Source organism: Antechinus flavipes, chromosome 5 (assembly GCF_016432865.1).
Source record: "Antechinus flavipes isolate AdamAnt ecotype Samford, QLD, Australia chromosome 5, AdamAnt_v2, whole genome shotgun sequence".
Lineage (NCBI taxonomy): Eukaryota > Metazoa > Chordata > Mammalia > Dasyuromorphia > Dasyuridae > Antechinus > Antechinus flavipes.
The window spans coordinates 2,739,616-2,763,971 of record NC_067402.1 but is presented as its reverse complement, the minus strand read 5'-3'; the positions used below and the strand labels follow the sequence as shown (position 1 = coordinate 2,763,971).

The window sequence follows — 24,356 nt, the reverse complement described above, 5'->3', positions numbered from 1 at the left end:
CAGGGCTAATAGTATGAGATCTCTGGGCTGATTTTGTTGCCAGGGGAGATTGAGCAAATATTGCTTTGGTTTGCTTGCTTCCCATTTGTCTGGTAATTCATTTGATTGTTTGAGTATAGTGTTTATGTTTTATATAAGACTGTATTCTTTGGAATATTGATTTGGTTGCTCATTTTTATCAATGGTTAAGTTTATAATTTGAACAATTAGGAAGGTGGAAGTCTAGGACAATTAATGTACCCAGGATATGCAGAAATGAGGGGAGAGTCTAGTCTAATGATATATTCTTGTCAGCATAGGACACTGCAATTGGCTACCTGAAAAGAGAATCAAATCGAGGAATAGTTGAAGTAAGAAAAGAGCTATGAAAAGCTTTTAATTCCAGGTGTGATGTGGGTAAGGGCACAATCTTGTGAGATTTTACCTTGGGCAACAAGAAAATGGATCTCAAACCCTCAGAACAGCCTGGCTTAAGAGACTTAGGTGTGGCCACTAGTTCATCCTCAGGCATTTCCTTGTGGTCTCAGGATTCTGATTGAGACCACGGTTTACACACCTCTGGAAGTCCAGGGAACCTTGAAAAGGTGCGGATCAGGCAGAATAATGAGACCCAAGTGTCAGTCAACTGAAGTATTTAGAGGCTCAGAGTATAAAGTCCAAGGTGGCTCCCAAGGGATAAGTTTCCAACCGAAGCAATTTAAAGTAAGCTGACAACTGAGGCACCTTTGGGTTGTTGCTGTTTTAGTTGTTTTGCAGGAGTCTGGGGCTAAAGTGGGGAAAGTTTGAATTATCTCAGAAAATCAACAAACATTTATGGAGTTCTTACAATGTGCTAGAAACTGTGCTTCCCTCTGGGAGTACAGGAAAAGACAAATGGCCTAATCCCTTGAAGAGCTTTTAGGCTAATAAAGGAAACAATACATAAATAACTAGGTATATCCAGGGTACCCACAGTGGCTATTGTTTAGTCGTTTTTCAGTTGTGTTCAACTCTTCATGATCCCTGTTGGGTTTGGGTTATTTTTTGGTTTGTTTTTTGTTTTTTGTTTTTTTTTGTTTTTTTGCTAAAATGCCAGACTGGTTTGCTGTTATCTTCTCCAGCTTGTATTACAGATAAGGAAACTGAGGTAAAGAGAGTAAAGTAATTTTTCCAGCATCATACATATACAGAGTAGATAGAAAATGATCAATAAGATCAAGGGCTCAGACTTAACAGTGTTTGCTACAAACCATTTCCTTCACATAGTTCATGGATGGTTGTGATTTTGCTGATGGACCAGTTGCGCCCTTGCATGCATGTTTGACTTCTGATCTGTGTTGGTGGAGTGACACTGACAGAAATATGTATTTTAGAAGCTTTTGAATTTGGGAGATTATTTATTTTTATTTTTAATTGTCTTTATTTCATTATTTACTAATTACATGTAATTTTAACATTCATTTTAAACTTTTGAAATCCAAATTCTCTTCATCCCTCCCATTCTTGTCTCTGATTGAAAAGGCAAGCACTTTGATTTTGATTATACATGTGAGGTCATGTCATAAAAGAAAACAAATAAAATTAGTAAAATAAAGACTGTTTTCTTTTAAAGTATGCTGCAATCTACATTTCATCATTAGTAAGTACTCTCTCTGGAAATGGACAGCGTTTTTCATAATGGGTCTTCGGAAATTGTCCAGGACCACTGTCTTGATCAGAATGGCTAAGTCTTTATGGTTGGTCATTATTACACCGTTGCTGTTACTGGGGACAATATTCTCCCGATTGCATCAGGTCATAGAAATCTTCTGAGATTTTTCTGAAACCATCCTGCTGATCATTTCCTTTACCACAATAATATTCCATCACAATCTTATATCTTTGCCAGCACAAAGAAAAAGCTGTTATAAATATTTTTGTACAAATAAGGCCTTTTTCTTTTTTACTGATTTGTTTGGGATAAAGACTTAGTTGTTGTATTGTTGAGGATTGGATTTGGGGTATCTAAATGAAATTAGGGTTTAGTTGAGGTCTAGAGGCAGATTTGGGGTACAGGAAGTCAAGCAAAGCTCCCTCGAAACCCCTTTGGATTCGGCGCAAGGATACTGAGGTAAATGAGGTCTAGTAGTGGCGCAAGTCCCCAATAAAGGCATTTATTAGCCCGAGAGCTAGATTGAAAAAAGAGATTTATTACTGGCTTTGGAAGTAAGGAGATAGGTGAAGGTAGAGATAAGGAGGGCACCAGACAGAGGGTCCAGTGGACAGAGAGCATGTTTGGGATCTCTGCAAAGAGGGGGTCCCAGCATCTCCCTTTTATAATGGGAGATTTAGCTCCAGGGGCTTTTGGGTGTAGCCCCAAAGTTGGCTCAGATCCTGGTGGGACTGGGACAGGTCCGGATCTTCTATTGGAATTCAAAGGGACCAGGATATGTGAGTTAAAGGGTAATTAAATTCCCACATCAGTATTATTGGGACAAAGAGTATACTCACTTTTATAGCCCTTGGGGAATAGTTCTAAATCATTCTCCAGAATTATTCCCTTCATTCTCCAGAATGCATCCCCTTCAGCATGTCATTTCCCTTTTCTGACTTTTAGTCAATTTGTGAGGTGGCATTTCAGAATTGCTTTAATTTCCATTTCTCTAACCAGTAATGGTTTAAAGTATTTTTATGTGGTTATTGATTGTTTGGACGGCTAGGTGGTACCATAGTACATATTTCCAAGTCTGGAGTCTAAGTCTAGAGAAGAAAATGGCAAACTGTTCCACTATCTTTGCCAAGAAAATCCCAAATAGGATCATGAAGGATCACGTGCAAATGAAAAACAAATTTAGAGATACACATTTTCTTCTAAGTAGTGCTTTGGCTGCACCCTGCAAATTTTGGGATTTGTCTCATTGTTATCATTCTCTTTAATGAAATTTTTTTTCAATGATTTATTCTTTGATTTTCTCATTCTTTAAGATTAGTTTATTTAGTTTTCAATTAGCTTTTAATTTGTGCTTTCATAGGCACTTATTAAATGTAATTTTTATTGCACTATAGTCCCAAAAGATGGATTTAATATTTCTCTTTTTCTGCTTTTGATAGTGAGTCTTTATGCCATGATACGTGAGTAGCTGAGAAAAAGGTATACTCTTTTCCATTCTCATTCACTTTTCTCTAGCAGTTTATCACATGTAACATTTTTAAGATTCTTCTGCTATCATTGACTTCTTTTTAGTTTATTTTAGGGTAAGATTTACTTAGCTATGAAAGGGAAAAGTTAAGGTCCCTTAGGAATAGTGTTTCATTGTCTATTTCCTCCTATAATTCATTTAGCTAATCTCTCAATAATTTGGATGCTCTGCCATTTATTGTATATATGTTTAATATTGCTATTTCTTCATTTTCTACATTTCCTTTTGGCAAGATGAAGTTTCCCTGCTTATTCTTTTTAAGTAGATCTAATTTTACTTGGTTTGATATCATGCTTGCTACTTCGATCTTTATTTCAGCTGAAACAACAGATTCTGCTCCAGACCTTTATTTTATCTCTATATGTGACTTTTGCTTCAAGTATGTTTCTTATAAGTAACATATTGTTGAATTCTGGTTTCTAATAATTTCTGCCACATACTTCCATTTTATAGGTGAGATCCTCCCATTCATACTCACAGTTATGACTATTTCTTATATATTTCTTTCCAACCTTTTTTCTTCAGTTTATCCTTCTTTCTCTTTATCCTATTCCTCCTCTAAAGTTTATGTGACTTCTGACCACTTCCTTCCTTTATCTCTCCTCCTTTTTATCACTTGTCCTTTCTTTTTTTCCCCTTCTTCTACTACGTCCCTATTGGATAAGATAGTTTTCCAATACCAATAAAGGAAAGAGAGACAGAGAGAGAGAAAGAGAGAGTCAGAAAGACAGAGAAAGAGAGTTTTAGTTCTAGTGTTACCCACCTCCCTCCATCATTTTCTCCTCTGCTGAAAAGCTCTTCTCGTGTGCTTCTTTTACATATTTTTCCTATTCTTTGTCTTCCCTAATTGATAAAGTTCATAGAAGATACATGTATCATCTTCCCATATAGAAAAATAAATAGTTAACCATATTGAGGCACTTTTTGTAATGGGCTGAAACTAAGCAGATGCACTTGGACAGCTGAGCACTTAAGACTAATTACTTATTGGACAATACTCTATTAGCATATGCTTGGAAAATGGCCCTTCCCACTATCCTGTGCTGCCTTGATCTGTTGGTGTATACTGAGAATTGTGAGAGGGGATTAGAGAGTGGAGTAAGATAAGGGAGAGTGACTTTTGGCTGTGAGAAAGGAAGAGGAGAGGTGTAGAGATTCCTGTGTCCATTCCTCTCATTTTGGCCAAGAATAAAGACCAAGGCTTATCCTGACTCTGGCTGATTCTCAAGTATCCAGGGTGTTAATTCGGTCCCCACAACTTTTTACATCTCTTTCTTGTTTTTATTTTTACATTTCTTTTGAGTCTTGTATTTGAAAGACAAATTTTCAACTCAGAATTTCCCTTGAAGGATTACACTTAATTTTCTAGGTAGGTTATTTTTGCTTACAATCCCATATCTTTTGCCTTCTGGTATATCAGTTTCCAAACTTTTACTGTACCTTTTACTTGGAAGCTGCTAAATCTTGTGTGATAGTGACTGTGGGTTCATGGCTTGTGAATGGTTTCTTTTTTGTTTCTTGAAGGATTTTCTTTTGGACCTGATAATTCTAGAATTTGGCTTTAATATTTCTGGAAGTTTTCAATTTTAGAATCTCTTATTGGGAGCTCAATAAATCTTTAAATTTCTATTTTGCTCTGTGGTTTGGGGATATCAGGGCATCTTTTGTTGATAATTTCCTGAAATAAAATTTCTAGGCTTTTTTTTTAATCGTGGTTTTCAAATAATCCAATAAATTATTAAATTATCTTTCATTTATTTCCCAAGTGATTTACTTTTTTAGATGAAATATTTCATGCTTTCTTCTATTTTTTTATTCTTCTGACTTTGATTGGTTTTTGATGTTTCATGGAATCATTTGTTTCCTCATATCTAATTCTAGTTTTTAAGGAATTATTTTCTTTGAGAAGCTTTTTTATCTCTTTTTTAATGTGCTCAATTCTGTTTTTTAGATATTATTTTCTTTAGTATATTTGTGTTGCTGTTAATTTTATTTTTCATAAATTACTTCCTTTGTTTTCATTTATTTACCTATTTTTTCTTCTACTACTCTTATTTCACTTTGAAAATAATTTGTAATCATTTCCAGTAATGCTTCTTGGACTTCTGCCCATTTTTTTTATTTTTCTTTGAGGCTTTGCTTGCAAATTTTTGAATTTGTTGTCTTCTTCTGAATTTGTGCCTTGATCTTCCTTATTACAAATGAGGAATTTTTATTATCAAGTTCTTTTTTGGGGGGTGCTCATTTTTCCACCCTGTTTCTTTATTTGGAATTTTGTGTTAATGTTGAGTTCTGATCCCAGCATGGAGTATGGAGGTGCTATGTCACAAGCTTCATCCTTTTTTTTTTTTTTTTTTTTTTTTGCATTACTGTTTTCAGAGCTAATTTCGAGGTTGTTATGGATGTTTTCAGTGCGCCAGGAACAGGTGCAGTCACCATTCTCTTGTTCTGCATTCTGATCATTTTTACACAGGAAGGGTCTTTGATCTTTTTCAGGTTGTAATAATGCTCCTCAGAGACCTTCCATCCTTGGGATCTGAAATGACACTGATTCTTAAGGTCCCCAATCTCTTAGAGCTTCCACTCTTTCTTGCCCCAAAATGTTCCTGTCTTCCCTTGAACCATGGAGCTGTCAAACAGCTTCTGGTCCTGTGTCCAGTGCTAACACAGAGAGACTCCGTCATCTCTTTCTTACCAGTTTCCAGGTCCCCTTAATATTTCTGGCTAGGAGCCAGCTCCTGAAACTGCTGCTGTTTCTGTCTCCACTACACACACACACACACACACACACACACACACACACACACACCATCCCTGACATTTCATCCACGTGGACTCTGGACTCTAAGCCAGCCTCCTCTCCGATGTCATAGGTTTCTTTTTCTAACTTTCCATGATGTCTTGGGCCAGAAGAATGTCTCATTCTGACCTTTTCTCTGCCAGCCACTCCACAATTCAATTAAAGGCATTATTTCAAAGTTGTTGAGTGAGGAACTTTGAAGAGCTCAATTATGTGTTTCTCACTCTGCCATCTTGGCTTTCAATTTCATAAGCTTTTAAAGGAGAAAAAAGATTTGGAAGTGACACTGGGATATCAGAATGGAAATGACATAAAGGCAAGTCACTAGGAGAGATCTGAGATAGATGTTATAGGCAAAGTAAAATTAACACAAGATCCATACCGTAATTACCCTGAGAAATATGAAAGGGGAAGGGAGAAACCAAAACAAAACAAAAAATGGGTGTGCTGATAAGCGCATGTTAGGAATCCATTGAAGATTTACATTTTGATATAGAACAGCTTCAAATCAAAAAAGGCTTCCTGAAGGAAGCTATCTAGCAATTTTCAAAAAGGGAAAATATATGCCCTGGTTACATATGGGAAGAAAGTCCTTTCATACATTTAGCTAAACAGAGGCTTCAGGCCAGTAGGAAGAAAGCTAATGGGAGAAAGAGAATATACATTATATGATTCAATCTTACAGATCCAGCTAAAGTTGACTTTGCTCACAATAGACCTCCATAGCTAATGATAAGAATAGGTCCTCTCTCTATTTTGCACATGGGCAGAATGAGACCTGTGAAGCTGAGCATCTAGCCTAGATTGCTAGAGGTGGGAAGGAGGACTCAAGATTTCTTCTCTCTCCACTTTCCCACTCATAAAAAATCTCTTAAATAAACCAACAAAGAAGAATCTTTAAGAAGACAAAAGAACACTGCCAATGGGGGACATGATAGCAATGTCTAAAGGCCAGAAGCAATCAGAATATCAGTGCCATGTGCATGAGATCAGGCCCCACCAAGAAAGGCCTGAAAGGAGTTTCAGCACAAAAGATTATAATGCTCTTGAGAATTATTTGGAAAGAGATTATTTTCGAAGAACTCCAAGAAAAGAGATTTGCGAGCCCTAGAGGTCAACTTTAGCCATTTACATGATCAAAAATGGTTTTCCTTTCATCTAACGTAAATCCTTCTCTTCACAATCTAGTTCTCCAATGGACTGACTGATTATCCTAATTACTTATATCAGGTTTATAGAAATGTTCTTTCTCAAACTGATGGAATCTGAATATAGATCAAAACAGACTGTTATTTTATTCTCTTTTTCTTGTGTGTGTGTGTGTGTGTTTGTGCTTTCTTTTACAACATAGCCAATAGGCAAATATGTTTTGCATGACTGCATGTGTATAACATATCAAATTGTTTGTCTTCCCAATGAAAGAGGAGGACAGGGAGGGTCGGAAAGAATTTGGAACTCAAAGTTGTTTTAAAAAAAGTAAAGGTTATAAATTGTGTTTACATGTAATTGGGAAAACTAAAATGTTAAAATTCAAAGAAATGTCCTTTTTCAAGTAATCTGTATTTCAAATGCTTTGTAGAATTTGCAACTCCCTGCAAAAATGTACAGAACTCTCAATTGTATCAGAGACAGCACTCCCACCAGCATGTTTGGGAGGTGGAAGTGTATGATTATATAAGGAACTAAGGATTAAAGTTTAAAGACCTGAATTTTTATCTTGCCTCTTGTGTGTATGAGCAGCATCACTGTAGATCAGTCACTTCCCTTCTAAATGGCTGTTTTGTTTTGTGGGTTTTTTAATTTGTAAAGAACGGCAACCATGGTTACAGTGCTGGACCTCTGGTAGCGAGGCTGAGGAATGACGACACCATAAATCTCCAAGTGCTAGGCAAATGGAGCCACTCTGATCTGAAGCAGAGGGAGGCTGGCGGTGTAGCTCTGATCCAAGATGACACATAACATGAAAGCTGGTGGCTGAGGAACAGTGCTCCTTAGATGCTCCTGGATTTACCAGAGGAAACGGATGGTCCGTTACAACCCAACTGAGCCAAGATCACTGACGCTGACATGCCCTTCAGCGTCTCCTCCCTGACAGGATCCCTGAGAGACAAGCCCATGCCTTTCTGTTCAATCATTTTGGAGAAATATTTCTTAGAATTTAGAAGTCACTTAACCAAAAACTGATCTTCATACTTTGAAAATATTAAAATAACTGATTCCTAAAATTAAGTTACAAAGTACTGTTTTAAATAATTTCCAGGCAAATCTGAAAGATCTCATAAACACATGCAAAGGGTCTCTCTTCAATTCTCATGGATTTCTGAATGAGAACAGTTCCCATCTAATGACAGCTTCACCCCAAATGGAGCCCACCAGTCGGACCTTCTGCATTTGCCCTTTTGCATTTTAACAAAACAAATAACTGATCACTTGTCACTCCAGGGTGTATTACTGTCTTCGCCTCAGAAATAATATTTACAGCAGCTGTTTCTGATCATTTGGCCTATCTGGGTGGTTGTTTTAATGCCAAGGGTGGTTAATCAAAAGACTGTATGAACCAGAAACTGTATGATATATAACCTTTCAAAACACTTGAATGCCGCATTTTTCTCAGTAATGGATTTCCTCTTGAATATGACACTCTCCTCCTGAAATCTATAAGCATAAAATTAAAATATCAAATACCTATAACAATGCTTCTGTGAATTAGCAAAGCTTGGATTGTGTACTTCTTCAGAGTCTAATGACAGCCTTTCCCACTGTCCCCTCAAACATCAGAGAGCTGAAATCTTACTCTCTTCTACCACCTAGATTTCCAATATGAAATTATGAGATTGGAAGAATATTGAGTAAGAGGTCAAGAAAAAATAGACTTAAATACCTCTCCAGTCCTTGAAGTCCATTCCCCCTGAGCAATTCCCACTTCTGTTGTAGCCCTGAATAGCTTCTGTATTCATGTAAGGGGAAGGGAGAAGTCAGGGCCATTTCCAGTCTCATGAAAGTTGTGGTAAACAGAGTCTAAATGGAAGAGGGATTCCCTATGGATAAGGAAGTTTTCTAGCACTTCCTGTTTCTAAAGAGAACTGTGCTGAAGGTATTTGTTCCTGAAACATTTGGAACTGTCATTATTGTAGTCCATTCAAATTCAAGAGTTCAGGATACGATCAACATGGGAGTGAGGAGCTTCAATAAAAATATTTGTGCTTCAGATTCTGATAAAAGTGGTGGGGAGAATCCAGATATCCTAACTCTCAAAGCATATGCCATTTTAGAGAGTCATTGCACTCGGGTAATGGATTCATCCCAGAGTCAGTCCTTGGGCCATGGATTTGTCCCAGAAGAGAAGAATAGGCAGGATTTCCTTGGGGATTCAGTATCACTTGTAAGGATAATAAACTTCTTACTAAAAACCAGGGCCACCTTTTCAGTGTCCATATGTTTCCTATGGTGGATATGGCCTTAAATCATATACCCACACACACACAAATCAAACACCTAATCTCTGAAGAAAATGGACTATGACTCACAGGGCAAAGGGTTGTGGTGACAAGTAGCAGTGTATTATACAGAAAGAATGGTCCAGGAGAAGCAGAAAGGGGATCCTTGTGGAAATCGATTATTGGGGGGGAGAAGAGGAAAAGGGACATCATGAGTGAGAAATAACCAATAGACAACTCAAACTTCTACTATTCATGCAGTGAATGGCAAGATATCTCAAGGAGTGTCATGAATGATTTGGTTAGCTATCTCTATCCGGGGACTGCTTGGTTGGGAAGTACTCAGGATGGCCAAGTGTGGGCAGGTTACAATCTGTGTCCTCTTGGACACATCAGGGAGACTGTATCCATGAACCCAATAAAGAAGTGGCCAATGGCACGGAGCAGCCAGTACTTAGGTCTGAGGCAGAGGCTGTCCAGGCTAAAAGCATAGATTTCAGATGGCCCCATGGATGTTTGCTCTTTAGGACTCCAGGAGTATCCCAAAAGAATCAGAAAGCAATCTGATAGTTTACAAATGTCCTTTACATATATTATCATAAAGATACTCAATACAATTACCTTCTCAGCAAGGGCAGCATACCTTTTTAAAATGGTTAAATATTGAAAAATCTATCTATATATGCTGTACAAAACAATTACCAGGGAAGTTAATATTATTAATTCTTATTAATTTTAATAATTAATATCACTTGAAGGTGAATGCAGATACACTGGCAGCAATTTATTCGGCGTAGTTCATGAAGAATTTCTAACAGAAAATATAACAATGACAAAGCACTTAATTCTTCGCTATGGCACAGCACAAATTCAGGAAGAGCGAGCCCATATCTGCCATTCAAGGACCACGTAAACTCTAAAGGGAGAAGTCTATCCATCACCAGAATGGCCACCATAAGGAGATTAATCTATTAGTCATGGGGATCCTTGAAACAAACATCTTTCCAATGGTGATTTGATTAGGGAGAGGAGGATAAAAATCTTTCAACAATGACATTTGTGAATGGAAAAGACAAAGACAGAGCAGGTTTATAATAAGACAGAAAGATTAAAAAAAAAAAAAGGCAAAATTCAAGAGCCACAGTAGCACCTTCAGAAATATTAGCAGGACCAGAGGCTGGGCTTACCTTTATCTCCCAATGGCAGATTTATGATATGAGTTATTACAGGAGCACCAGCCCTAGAAGGGGAAAAGAGAAAGAGAACAAGCATTCGTTAAGTACCTACAATGTACCAGGCTTTACAAGCACTTTATGAATCCATCATTTGATGTTCACAACCATGGGGAGGAGGAGCTATGATTATCCCCAGTTTAGATGAGGACATTAAAGCAGACAGAGATGAAATGACTTGCCCAGGCTCACAGAGCCAGGAGCTATTTGAGACTGGATTTGAATTCACTTCCTTAATGCAGGTAAAGCAATCTGCCTGTTGTAGAAATCATTTCACTAAAACATGAGAAGTAGCACTGCCCATGGATGGCAATGCTGAGTGACAGAGAGCAAAGTGCACAACTTCACTGGAACTTAGCTCCCACATCAGTCTAATTAAAAGGTTGATCTAAATATCACCTGAGCTATCATCCGACTCTCCATTTCTGGGCCTTTGTGTTATGTTTTTATTTAATCTCAAAGGGGTGAAAATTAGAAAGGAGGCTTAACATGCTGACTAACCAAGCACAGCTACAGGAATTACCCACGAACCATGTACACCTTAGCCCGTCTTAATTTTACTGAACTTTCTGCCCAATAGATATGAAGGCAGCCTGATCCTCGTGAATAAGTTTATTTCCTGTCAAAATGTCTTTTTTGCAAGTTCTATGCAACAGAATGATCTCTGATTTTATTTGTGAAGGAAAAGAAAGCTTGCCTTTTTTTTTTTTTACTGTTTTTAAATAGTTTGTTTTTCTTTGATCAATGTAGCATCTTTTGTAATATCATAAAGTTTCAATAAAGTCATACTAAAAAATTCACCATCCGAATACAAAAGATCTATTCATCAGATTGTCTTCTTTTGATCAGGTAACTGCTTGTATTCCTATAAATATGACCAAAAGGAACAAAATGGATTTGTTGAGCTCAATTTCTTTCTTCAGCCGCGATCTGAGCAATTAGCACAATCAATGTCATTTATAATACTTTTGGATTCCAGCAGGCACTGCAACAACTGCCTCCTTTTATTTCAGAAAATGAAGATCCACATGAAAAACAGATAATTGTACGAATGAGATAAGTTAGAATGTTTCCCCCTTCTCTTTGTCCCTACTTCTCATCAACATATTCTTGAACAGGATGAAATCCTGAAAAAAGCAGTTTGAGGTGGCTTGGTGAGTGAAAGGAAAGGCACTTGGTGGTCCCTCCATGCTAGTGACGTTCTGCCTAGGCATCCAGGGGAGCTTGGTTGTCTGGGTGACCTTGGGTATCTAGGAGAACATGGTTATCTGGCGGGTAACTTGGACATCGTGGGAGCTTGTTCACCTGAGGGATCTTGGGCATTCATGGGAGCAGGGCTGGACATAAATAAAAGCCAGGACTGATTTGCTCAGAACTGCTTTGGCTTGCTTGTTTGTTTTGTTTTGTTTTTTTTTTTTAAATTCAGGCCATCAAATAAAATGGCCACGTGTTCCATATGGCGTTTGTTCTGAAATGAAAAGGATATTTTATATTAAACATCTGCCTGCATGTTTCTTTCATTATGACTTTTAGCAACAGAAAGACAATACAAGCTTCATCAACAGCATTTTATGACCTTTCTATATCCACCATGGAAATGTTGACTTTAGTTATGACAGTAAACCAGAATTTCCTATTGGAGGAAATCCTGCTCATGGCTTGCGCTGTCTACAGTGTAAATGTATTTCATTTCTGTGCAGATAGAAATATGTGAATAAACAGTTTGGGGAAGAGTTGTACAGACTCTGGGAAGTTTCACAGATACTTTCAACTTGTCTCGTGTTTACAACTTAGGATGAGACTCTTATCAGGGAATAGGATGCTTGAGGGCACTCGGCCCACCTTAGGACTACTGCGCCAATCCCGTCAACAAAATTTTAGGTAAAAGATGATCCAGTCTCTGCCAGAAAACTTGCAATAATGGGAAAATCATTACCTCTCTGTCTTTTTATTAAATAGTTCTAATTGCAGTAGGGTTGGGGAGGGGATTCTTCTCTACAATAGAAACAAGATTACCCTTGACTTCCATCCGTCTTCTGGACTATGTATGACATATTTTATTACTCTCCCACAAGCTAGACCTTCAAAGAGAGGTGGATAGATAGATGACGGATGGACAGAAAGATGATAAAGAGGCTATAAAGTTAATTGTCCTTTGTTTTTACATTATATTCACTTTCAAATACATCTCTGCCCCCATCTAGCACAAACAAGTCTTTCCTTATAACAAAGATGGGGGGGAGGGGATGGGGAGAGATAGCTGATCAATTCTACCTTTAAAGCATATGCAGAATCCTTTACCTGCAGGCTCCACCTCTGTGTGAAAGGAGAGGAATTATTTCTCTCAACCTTTCTGCAGCATAAAGTGTAATTGTTATAATGATGTCATATTCAATTCAGGGGTTTGCATTATTTCCACTGGAAATTGTTCCATTGGCATTGTAAACAGTGTTTCAGTTCCTGATCATTTGAGTTTTTATTGGTTCACACCAGCCTTCTGAGCCAGAATTTCTCTGACATTTTCACATTTTTCACATCTCACATAGCTCAGCTTACTTTGCCATTCCTGAACTGATGAGCACCCCAGCTCTCTCCAGATTTTGCTGCCACAAAAGTTTCACAATAACGACTTCGGTATACCCACACCCTCTATTTCTGACTGCTCCTGACTTGGAGGCAGGAAAATATTAGGTCAGATCCTTTTTCAGAGTAAAGGAATGGAGTTATCAGAAGTCATAGAATAGACAAAGAAAAGTTCTGGAAGTAGTTGAGGAGGATAGAAGGAGAGAGACAGAGAGGGAGAGGGAAGGAGAGGGAGAAATAAAGAAAGAAGAAGAAGGAAAAGGAGGGAGGGGAGGGAAGAAGAGGGGGATAGGAAGAAAAGTGAAAGAGAGAGAGAAGGAAGAAAGAAAGAGGAGGGAGAGAAAACATGAGAAAGTGAGAAGAAAGAGAAAGGAAGAGAGAGAGAAGAGAGTGGGGCAAAGGAGGGAAAAGGAGAGACAGAGGTGGAGAGAGAGACAGAGGTGGGGGGGGGAGAGAGAGAGAAGAGAGAGACAGAGAGGGAGAGGGAAGGAGAGGGAGAAATAAAGAAAGAAGAAGAAGGAAAAGGAGGGAGGGGAGGGAAGAGGAGGGGGATAGGAAGAAAAGTGAAAGAGAGAGAGAAGGAAGAAAGAGAGAGGAGAGAGAGAAGGAAGAAAGAGAGAGGAGAGAGAGAAAACATGAGAAAGTGAGAAGAAAGAGAAAGGAAGAGAGAGAGAAGAGAGTGGGGCAAAGGAGGGAAAAGGAGAGACAGAGGTGGAGAGAGAGACAGAGGTGGGGGGAGAGAGAGAGAGAGAGAGAGAGACAGGGAGGGAGAGACAGAGGAATGAGGTTACAGTCAGATTAATTCTTAGAATTAAGAATTCTTCATCATGGAAATATACAAATTATGTGCAAAAGTGACACAGGCCACTGTGTGAATCTAAAAGGGAGGGAGGTAAGGAGACTGAGGACCTGGGGAAGCTGCTTGAGGGGGGATATAGATGGGCAGCTAGGAAGCACCTTTGGGCACAGAGTATAAGTCCTGACATTTAGTAGCTATGGCAAGTCACTTCATTCATCCTGCTTGCCTCAGTTTCCTAATCTGTCAAATGAGCTGGAAAAGGAAATGGCCAACAGTTGGTATCTTTGCCACGAAAATCCCCAGTGGGGTCACAAAGAGTCAGACATGGCTGAAATGACTTAACAACAAATAGAAATGTGTGTATGTATGCGTGTGTGCACATAGATAACTACCATAAATATGTAAAAGGTCCATAACATGCAGAACATATGTACTTAAGCATATGCACACACAAGCATACAGATACATTTGCTGCGACACACAAACACGCATGTATACATGGATGTGTATGTATTTGTGCGTGGGGACTTTGCTAGGATCCGTCTGTGTCAGAACCTGCAGAGTTGCAGCTCTTGCTGGGATTCATTGGCTTGGTGGGTTTTCCCATAGAGGAAGACATCTGCGTTCTTCAGTGCCAGCTGGTGAAGTCAGCAATGCCCAGCAGAGCCCAGAGGTGTGCCCAGGGCTCCGCTCACTCGCTGGGGGACTTTCGGAGAAGCCACTCGTCCCTCTGACAGAAAAGTGTTTTGCGTGCTGTCAAGTGAACTAAATAAAATTGGCTCAAGAATACAACGGATGGGCTTGGGCACAAGCCAGGTTCAACTGATGTTTTGTTGAATGCCATGTTTTGTTTATTTGCATCTATATAATCATTGCAATCAAAATGGTAGAGCCTGCTGTGTGTGCCACGTACTTGGACATGTGACCCCAGTGGAAGTGAGCGGATGGCACGCAGGCTGGGCATTAGCCCCATGTGCCCACCCTTCCCCATCCGCAGGACCTATAAGGACTTTATAGAGTTCTATTTTGTCTACAAGGTAGAAGTGCCTTTTGAATTATTAAGGTCAAGTCATGGATAGCGGATGCAAGGGACCATCTGGGGTCTTCCGTATGGCCAACATGCAAAGGGAGCTAAAAGAACCGGCTCCATCTTACTGCTGCCCAGCCCTGGGCACTCTACTGAGACTCGCTTTCAAGGCTTTATCATTTGGGTGAAGGGCCAGTAAGCGAGGGGGGGACTCAGGGCAAGCGGCTCTTGCCAAAGAAAAGCTTCCATCCTAAGCCTGTTGATGAGCTGACGGCTCTGTGCACTGAGGAGCCAATGGCCAAGGCGGAAAGGCCCAGTACCGGCGGTCAGGTACCAGGTGAAAATACTGTGTGGCCATAGCAACCTAGGAAAACGTGCACGACAAAAAGAGCTGAGCACTCCATCAAGAGACGCGCTCATCCTGAAGCGACTGGTGTCCCCACTGAGCCCTGTCTTGTTCAGCTCCCTCTACTTACTGTAGTGCTCCATGACCCTATGGGCAGAGATGGTTCTAAAGATCTGCTGAGTTGTTTGCCCATTTTCTCTCGTTCTTTCCAAAGGAAATTAAGAATTACTGGCCAGTCCCCTTATACAAAGACAAATTGCCTTCTCCACTAATCCCAGAGCTGCTCATCTATAAATGGCACTAATCTGTTTCTCCTACTTAGAAGGAATGGGATCTGAGATCGGGCAAGGCCGGCCCATGGCACTTCTCAGCCATGTTCAAGGCCACTCTGCAAGAGTTTAAGCATCTGACAAGACAGACTCATTTCCAGTGCAAGGCTAAACTAAATGATGCTATTAATGCAGTGTGAGGAAATCTAAATATCAGAGCCTGCATTAAAATGTTAACAGCATGATAAACATTCCCAGACTTGGGAAGAGGCACTGCCAATGCTGCCAGCGGGCCCATAATTCACTCTGACTTTAGCTAAGTACCCGAGTTGCAGAATCCGACAGAAACTGAGCTCACAGGGCGTGGAATCAGCCGGCTCTTCCTACCTGATCAATGGCCTGCCCATTCTTCTCAGAGCCCCCTGGCACTCCCAACACATGATGTATCCAGGGCAGTCTCACAGGGGAATGGCAAACACATACTTAAATATGACATGTCAGGCTCTAAAGAAGCACGGGGTAAAAATAGGCAAAGAATGGACGAGAAAGGGCCCCCTGGGCTGGAGCTCTCATCTTCTAAATCCTAATTAAGTATTTGTTTCATCCAATTTAAGATCATCATAATTACGAGCAAGGGAGGTGAGAGCTTGAAGAACCCATCTTTTTCTAAAAATATTTAGCAACCGTGAGTTCTTTGTGATCAGGTGCAGCCAGGATGGCACTTCATTTGGGGGATTAGTGAGCTCCACCTTGAGGGAGCCATTTTCAAATCTTGATTCACAAAGGAGGAGGAAGGGGAAATGTGGGCTTCCTCCGTGGAGCTCAGAAATTCATGAGGGTCTTGTCAGTCCCTGAGCACCCCAAGTTCTCCTCCAACAGGACAAAGTGCACAAGAGCAATTTAAATGCATTTAGCTTTTGAGTTTGCACAGACTTCTCATTGAGTCAGATGCTATCTTGTGTCTGTGAAGTAGGGACAGGTGAGTCAGATAGTCACGGACTGAAGCCTCCCCTCTGGGGTCTGACTTGGGGGACCTTGGGCATGTCACAAACATTACTGTTCCCCATTTCCTCCCTTGTAAAATAACAGGATTGGACCAAATGCTTCACAATGTCTTTCCCAGTTCCAACTCGAGAGCGCTCATTGAGGAATTAAGGGCTCTCAATGAGGTCAGAGGCCATCTAGGAATACTTTAGGAATATTTGCCCCATGCTAAGGCCTGGGGAGGAGTGAAAAATACAATGAATATACTTCCTGTCCTCAGGAGCCTTGCAGTATGACTGTGAAAACAATATGGGACAAAGTAATTGCTTCCAAATAATATCATTTGATGAGTACCAAGAGAGAGGAGCTGACAATAGCAAGTTCTATCGGTGAACAGAAGATGAGAAGGATACTATGGGTTGGGAAAATCTGGAAGAACTTCATGAAGTAGATGAGGTGGACTTGGAAGGAGGAGGATGAATAGAGACATGGTGGAAGCCCTTCCCAAGGAAGGGGATTGTCTCCAGTGTCATAGCCCTGGATAAAGTGGGAGTAGCAAGCACGTGCAAGGGATATTTGAAGCATTCACTGCCTCCACTTACTCATCTCCTGCTCATTTTTTTTCCCCCATCACAACCTATGGTCTCAACAATTCAACTGAAACTTCTTTATCTAAGACTAGCAACGATTTCAACTTAACCCATTGTAATTTTTCAATCCTCTTTCATTTTTACTTTGCTGATTACCGATCTCACTCCCCATAGAAACCATTTCTTCTTAATTTTTATTTTTTAAATCTTTTTATGGAATTTATTATGGAAATATGGAAAATATTATGGAAAATGGAATAAATTATGGATAAAAAATAAGCATGGAATAAAAGAAGCATTCTATAATATAGTATGATAAAAAGATGATTGCACATGAAACTGCAAATCTATTATGCACAACTTACTATTCCTTTCAAATATACCACAAAATTATGTAAATTTCTTTTTCCTCCCATTAGACACAAATAGGTGTCTAATAGATGGATAGATAGATAGTTAGATACATAGATAGATAGATAGATATAATTATTCTTTACATACTTCTGTTTATCAGAGCTCTCTCTGGAGGTAGAGAGTGTTTTTCTTCATATGTCCTTTATTGTTAATTTGGGCATTTATAGTGGTCAAAATAACAGTACTCAAAATAATTCTTAATGTAATATTATTAATGTATCTAATGGTAGCCAAACTAGGGTAATAGGAAGAAAAAAGAAAAGTTACATGAAAAATTTGTGGTATATTTGAAAGGAGTAGCAACTTGTACATGGTAGATTTGTAGTTTTATGTGCAATCATGTTTTTTATTGTTTTATTCTATGAAAATGCCTGTTTATTTTATAAGCTAAAAATAAAATAAAAAAACCAATATTACTGTTACTGTATGTAATGATCTCTTTGTTCTGCCCATTTTGTTCTTCATTATTTCATGTAAGTCTTTCCACGTTTTTCTAAAGTCATTGAGCGCATCATTTCTTATAGCACAGTAGTATTTCATCACAAGCATTTATCACAACTTGTTTAGCCCTTCCCCAATTGATAAGTATCCCTGAAATTTCCAGTTCTTTGTCACCACAAAAAGAGATACTATAATATCTGATATTTGGTTCTTTTCCTTTTCCCCCAATCATCTTCAGAAAGAGGCCAGGCAGTGGTAGAAGCTATTTCAAATCTCCTTTTCACAAGCCTACCAACATTTCCCTCCACTCTTTCTCAGCTGACAACCTTTCCTTTTTCCTTCCTGAGAAAATTGAAGTTATTAATGACAGTTCTTTATTGTCTCCTCTTTTTAAGATCCCCCAATCCTATCCTTGTTCTCCAATCTCTTGACATCTCAATTCTCTCCTAGGCCATCTCCCCTACACTAACTACTGCTTCCACAGTAGTTCTTCTCCTCAACTTGAACACTTAGAAAATCAATTCACCTCCACACTATCCTCCTCTCTTGTATCCTTCCTCCCCTTATCATATGACTAACTACATCTCATCAAGCTTAAACCTTGAATCACTCTTACCATTCACTGCCTACAATTTCACAAAAGTGCCATTTTATCAAGATGGAGAGAATCATGCAACTCTATTGATTCAGTCCAATACAGATATATACTACACAATATCAACGAACCCTCATTGTTGCTGGAGAAGCCTACTATAATTCTCTTATGATCTTATGATTTCATTATCCCACTCTCCCCAAATTCTTCTATCTGACTCTTCCAAACCACCTCCTCCCTCTTCAAGCTTTCCATGGCTCCCATACCCTCCAATTTCTCAACTCATCTTTTACAGAAAATATAGAGGCCATACACTACTGTGCTCCCTCCATTGCCCTCTTCCTATGACTCAATGCCTTTCTAAATCTTCATTCTCCTTATCCTCCCTGCATCTTAGAACAATGATGATCACTCTTTTTTCCTCGTTACTCTTTCTCTATTATCCTCCTTGTCTGAACATTCCTTTTTCTATCTCCTTTCTTTGATTCTCATTTAAATCATATGCTCTGATAGCCCTAAATTCATGTCTCTCAGGGCTCTGTCCTGGACCCTCTCCTTTTCTTCTTCTACACTGCTTCACTTGGGATCTCATTAGCATCCATGGATTTAATAACCAAATTTTTGCCAATAATATTGAAATCTTCCTATCTCCCTCAAAATCTCTGCTGACTTCCGTCACACATCTCTAAGAATCTTTCATATGTCTCAAAAATGGATGTCCAATAGACATCTTAAACGCAAAATGTTCAAAACAGAACTCATTATCTTTTCCCTAAACCTTCTCTACTACCTACTCTATTACTATAGAGAGAAACATCATCTTATCCTTCCCCCAGGTTAGCAATCTGGCAATTATCCTAGAGTCTTCACTGTCTTTAAACTACATATTCAATCTGCTGCCAAAGCCTATCAATTTTACTTTTACAACAGCTTTCAAATATGTCCTCTTATCTCCTCTGACACTGTTAGTAGTATAATATAGACCATCATCACCATCCACTTACATTTTTGCATTGGTCTGCTGTTGGGTCAGCCTGCCTCAAATGCCTCTCTACTATAATCCATCTTCCAGTCAGTCAACAAAGGGATTTTTCAGGGACAGCTAGGTGATACAATGGATAGGGCACCAGCCCTGAAGTCAGTTCAAATCTCATCTCAGACACTTAATACTTTCTAGCTGTATGACCCTTGGCAAGTCACTTAACTCCAAATGTCTCAGCAAAATTTAAAAAAAAAAAAAAGGTATCTTTTTTTTTTTCTGAATATGTGTTTTGATCTTCCTTGTCATCATAGCAATTTTCTGTGGTCAGAAACTTTTTCTGTTGGCTGCTCATTTTCCTAGGCTATTAAAACTCTTTGTTAAAGTAGGGCTCGGTTTCTAGATAGAGGGTACACTGTCCTAAGTTTCTACAGCTTTGTGCAGCTGTTTTCCAAGATCCTCCTAGGGACCTACCTACAAGCCTTCTTTTCTGCCCTAGAAATGATAGGAGTGTCCTTGACCGAATGTAACTCTAAGATCTAGTCTGCTAAAGCAACAGAGTTCTTCCTCTGTGCTAATAAAAAAAAAAAAAAAAACTGTTCTGAGCTGAGCTTTCAAAGCTGCCACCACTACCAATGCCCACATCTTGGTTTGTTGGTTTCCCGAGGGACTCTCACCCTAAGGACAAACCATTTTCTGCCAACTTTCCAGGTTGTCTTTTGTGTCTGTGGCCTAGAAACCCCAGGAACTGCCTTTGATTCAGAGTTCCTAGACCCATTCTTGCTTTGCTGATATGGGGGTGGGACAGGGGCTGGGGGCTGCACTGGCACAGTCTGCATCAGTACTGCACACTAGATTCCCACTTTAGTGTCACTGACCTTTTCTGCTGACTTTCTAAGTTGTCTTCAGCAAGAAAATGTTATGTTCTATCTTTTCAGTTTTCAGTTGTTCTGACACTGTAAAATTTGCTTAGTCATTACTTAGAGGTGTAGAGGAGAAGTTAGATAAGTTCCTGCCTTTACTCTGCCATCTTGGTTCCACCTCCCCAAAGTGATTTTTCTAAATTAAGATTGTTGAATTGGATCAAAATGAAAAGAAAAAGATATTAATAAATTAATGACTCCAATAAATCACATCAATTAAAAACATTAAAAACACAGTATTCTATTAAAAATCAGAGGCTTTGAACAAGGCTCCATATGTTAACATTAAAAATAATAGAGAAGTCATATGGCATGGTGGAAATCAATGCTAGATTTGAATCAATGGGCTATTTAAAACCTGCCCTAAATGATGGTCTATTTTCATGACCTTCAAAAAAATCAGTGGATCTTTTGGGGTCTCATTCTTCTCATTTCTTAAATGAAAATATTAGATGAAATGATCCCTAGGGTCTCTTTGAGGTCTTAATAAGATGATATCCTATGAATATGAGGTCCAAGCTTCCAACACTAAATCTAGATTATAAAAGAAATGAAAGAATTTTCCCTTCCCCTGCTACCTATTTAACATAGTTTTAGAAATCCTAGCTTTAAACTTGAGTAGTGTCTCTCAATGTTCAAAAAGCCCCAATAAATTAGGGTAATAATAATCAGAAAAGAAGGGGTTAAATATGTCTATCTTCATGTAATATGACGGTACATTTAGAAATCCGAAGAGTTTCAACATAAAATTAATTGACCTAATAAATGGCTTTACGCAAGATAGCAGAATAAAAAATAAACCCACAAAGTCATTAGTATTCCCATAGATCACTAAGAGAAACCAGAAAAAAAATTAATAGAGAAAGACAATTTACAATGAGAACTAAATGCATCAAATACTTGTGCATTAACACATCAAGTCACACACAAGACCTATCTAAAGACAACTATAAAACAATCTTAACAGAAATAAAAAATGATTAATACCAGAGAGTTATCTAACATGCATGGTTGGGTTGGAACCGATAAAGTAAAAATGGCAAGTTGATTCAAATTCACTTAGAGATTGAATGGCATACCAATCCAAGATGGTCTATTTCAATGAGTCCAAGTGGTAAGATAATACACATTTATGAATAAACTAATGGATAGTTTTTTACTTATGAATAGAAGTTTTGGGTGTGGAGTCAAGATGGTAGAGGAAAGTCAGGAAGCTGCTTGAGCTCTCCCAGTTTCCTTCAAAAACCACATGAAACCAAATCTCTGAACAGAGTCTCCTGGAATGAAATCACTCCAGCTCAAGATAGACTAAAAAACTTCAAGAAAGGTCAGTCTCACTGAGGGGAAAAGGATGCTCAGTTCAGGTTAGATAAACTCTGGGAAAGTCAGTAAGAGGGTCTTTTTTACAGCAAATCAGCAACTAAGACCCTTAGTGTTGGTTCAACAGAGGAGCAAATCAGTTGGTCCAGCCCTCAGTACCAGTTCAGAGGGCAAACTCTGGAAAACTAGGCTGTTTCCTGGCAAGAACAGCCAAACCACCCCCAACAAATATAAGGGGCCCTGTGTTCAAAGCCAACGTCAGAGCTGCACAGGAAGCTTGGGACAACACAACTTTTATCTCAAGAACAGTTAAAAAGAAAAAAAAAATACCAAAAGAAAAAGAAAGAAAATGAGCATGCAACAGAAAAGAACCTTGACCACAGAAAGCTATTATGGTGACAGAGAAGACCAGAACACAAACTCAGAGGAGGACAGAATGTCTACAGAAGAAATCTCAAAGAGTGAGATAAATTAGTGTCATACCCAAAGAGGCTTCTTGGAAATGCTGATGAAAGACTTCAAAAGCAAAATAAGAGAAGGAGAAGAAAAATTGAGAAAAGAAATGAGAGGTATGCAAGAGAGAGTCAGCAGTTTGGAAAAGAAAGGGGAACATGCCTGGAGGAAACCAGTACTTAAAAATGGGAAAAGAGATACAAAAGATAACCGAAGAAAATCACTGATTAAAAAGTAGAACAGGACAAATGGAAGTTAACTTTGTGAGACAGCAAGAATAAATTAAACTAAAAAGAATGAAAAAATAGGAGAAAATGTGCAATATCTCAAATGGCCAACCTGGAAAATAGATCCAAAAGAGACAGTTTTAAAATAATGCAATACCTTTTCTTATGTGCTTCTGTTTTATGCAACACATTCACATTAACAGTTGTGGTTACCAACTCTTTTTTCCCCTCCATTCTATTTTCTTCTCTATATATAATTTTCTTCTCTCTTTCCACTCTGTCCTTAATCATGTATTTTAGCTTTAGCAAAGTTGCAGAATAGAAAAGAAACCTCCATAAATCATCAGAATCTCTATATATTACTTGCCTGTCAGCAAGAGATAGAAAGTAAAATTCCATTTAAAATTATTGTAGACAAAATAAAATACTTGGCATTCTACCTGCCAAAAACTATATAAACACAATTATAAAACATTTCTCGCAAAAATAAAGTCAGATCTGAACAATTGGAAAAATATCAGTTGTTCATGGCTAAGCCAAGCTAATATAATAAAAATGACAGTTCTGCCTAAACTGCTCTACTTATTCTGTGCCATACCAATAAAACTTTCAAAATATTATATCATGGAACTAGAAAAAATAGCAAAATTCATTTTGAAAAGCAAAAGGTGAAGAATATAAAGGGAACTAATGAAAAAAAAAAAATACAAAGGATAATAGCTTAACAACAGTACCAAACCTAAAACTGTGTTATAAAACAGCAATCATCAAAAACGTTTGGTGCTGGCTAAGAAATAGAGTAGTGGATCACTGGAATAAATTATATATACAGGACACAATAATCAAGGCCTATAACAATCTAGTATTTGATCAAGAAATCAAGTTTCTGGAATAAGAACTCACTAACAAAATTGCTGGGAAAACTGGAATATAATATGTCAGAAACTCGGCATAGACCTACATCTCACACCGCATACCAAAATAAGGTCAAAATGGATACATGCTTTGGGCATAAAGGATGATATCATAAATTGGGAGAACAAGAAATAATTGATATATCAGATCTTTGGAGAGGGGAGAAATTTATGATTAAAGAAGAACTAAACAACTTTATAACAGGCAAAATGAAAACTTTGTTACATGAAATTTAAAAAGGCTTCGTACAAACAAAACCAACAGACCAAGATTAAAAGGGAAATATAAATCTAGGAAAAAATATTTTGCAGATAATATTTCTTATAAAGATTTGATTTCTAAAATATATATAGAATTGTGTCAAGTTTACAAGAATATATTTCATTCCCCAATTGATAAATGGTCAAAGGATATGAACAGATAATTTTCAGATGATAAAATTAAAGTCATTTATAATTATATGAAAAAATGCTCTAAATGACTATTGATTAGATAAATACAAATTAAAACACCTCTGAGGTACCACCTTGCATATCTCAGATTGGTTAAGATGAGAAGAAAAGATAATGATAAATATTGGAGGGGCTGTGGAAAAACTGGGACACTGATGCATTGTTTGGTGGAGTTGTGAAATAATCCACCCATTCTGGAGAACAATATGGAATTATGCCCAAAGGGCCATAAAACTGTGCATACCCTTTGATTCAGCAGTACCATTACTGGGTCTGTATTCCCAAGGAAATCATGAAAGAGGGAAAAGGACCCACACGTACAAAAATGTTTCTAGCAGCTCTTTTTGTGTTAGCAAAGAATTGGAAAAGGAGTGGATGTCCATAAATTGGACAATGACTGAACAAATTGTAG

At 38.3% G+C, this 24,356-nt stretch overlaps 1 long non-coding RNA gene across 1 annotated transcript in view; it reads right to left on the bottom strand.

Annotated features, from left to right (window-relative positions):
- LOC127537873 (uncharacterized) overlaps window positions 1-24,356 on the bottom strand; it is a 211,236-nt gene that overhangs the window by 21,714 nt on the left and 165,166 nt on the right. The window contains exon 3 of the long non-coding RNA XR_007947630.1: window positions 10,583-10,635. This is a non-coding gene — a long non-coding RNA (uncharacterized LOC127537873). The remainder of the gene's footprint in view (window positions 1-10,582; window positions 10,636-24,356) is intronic.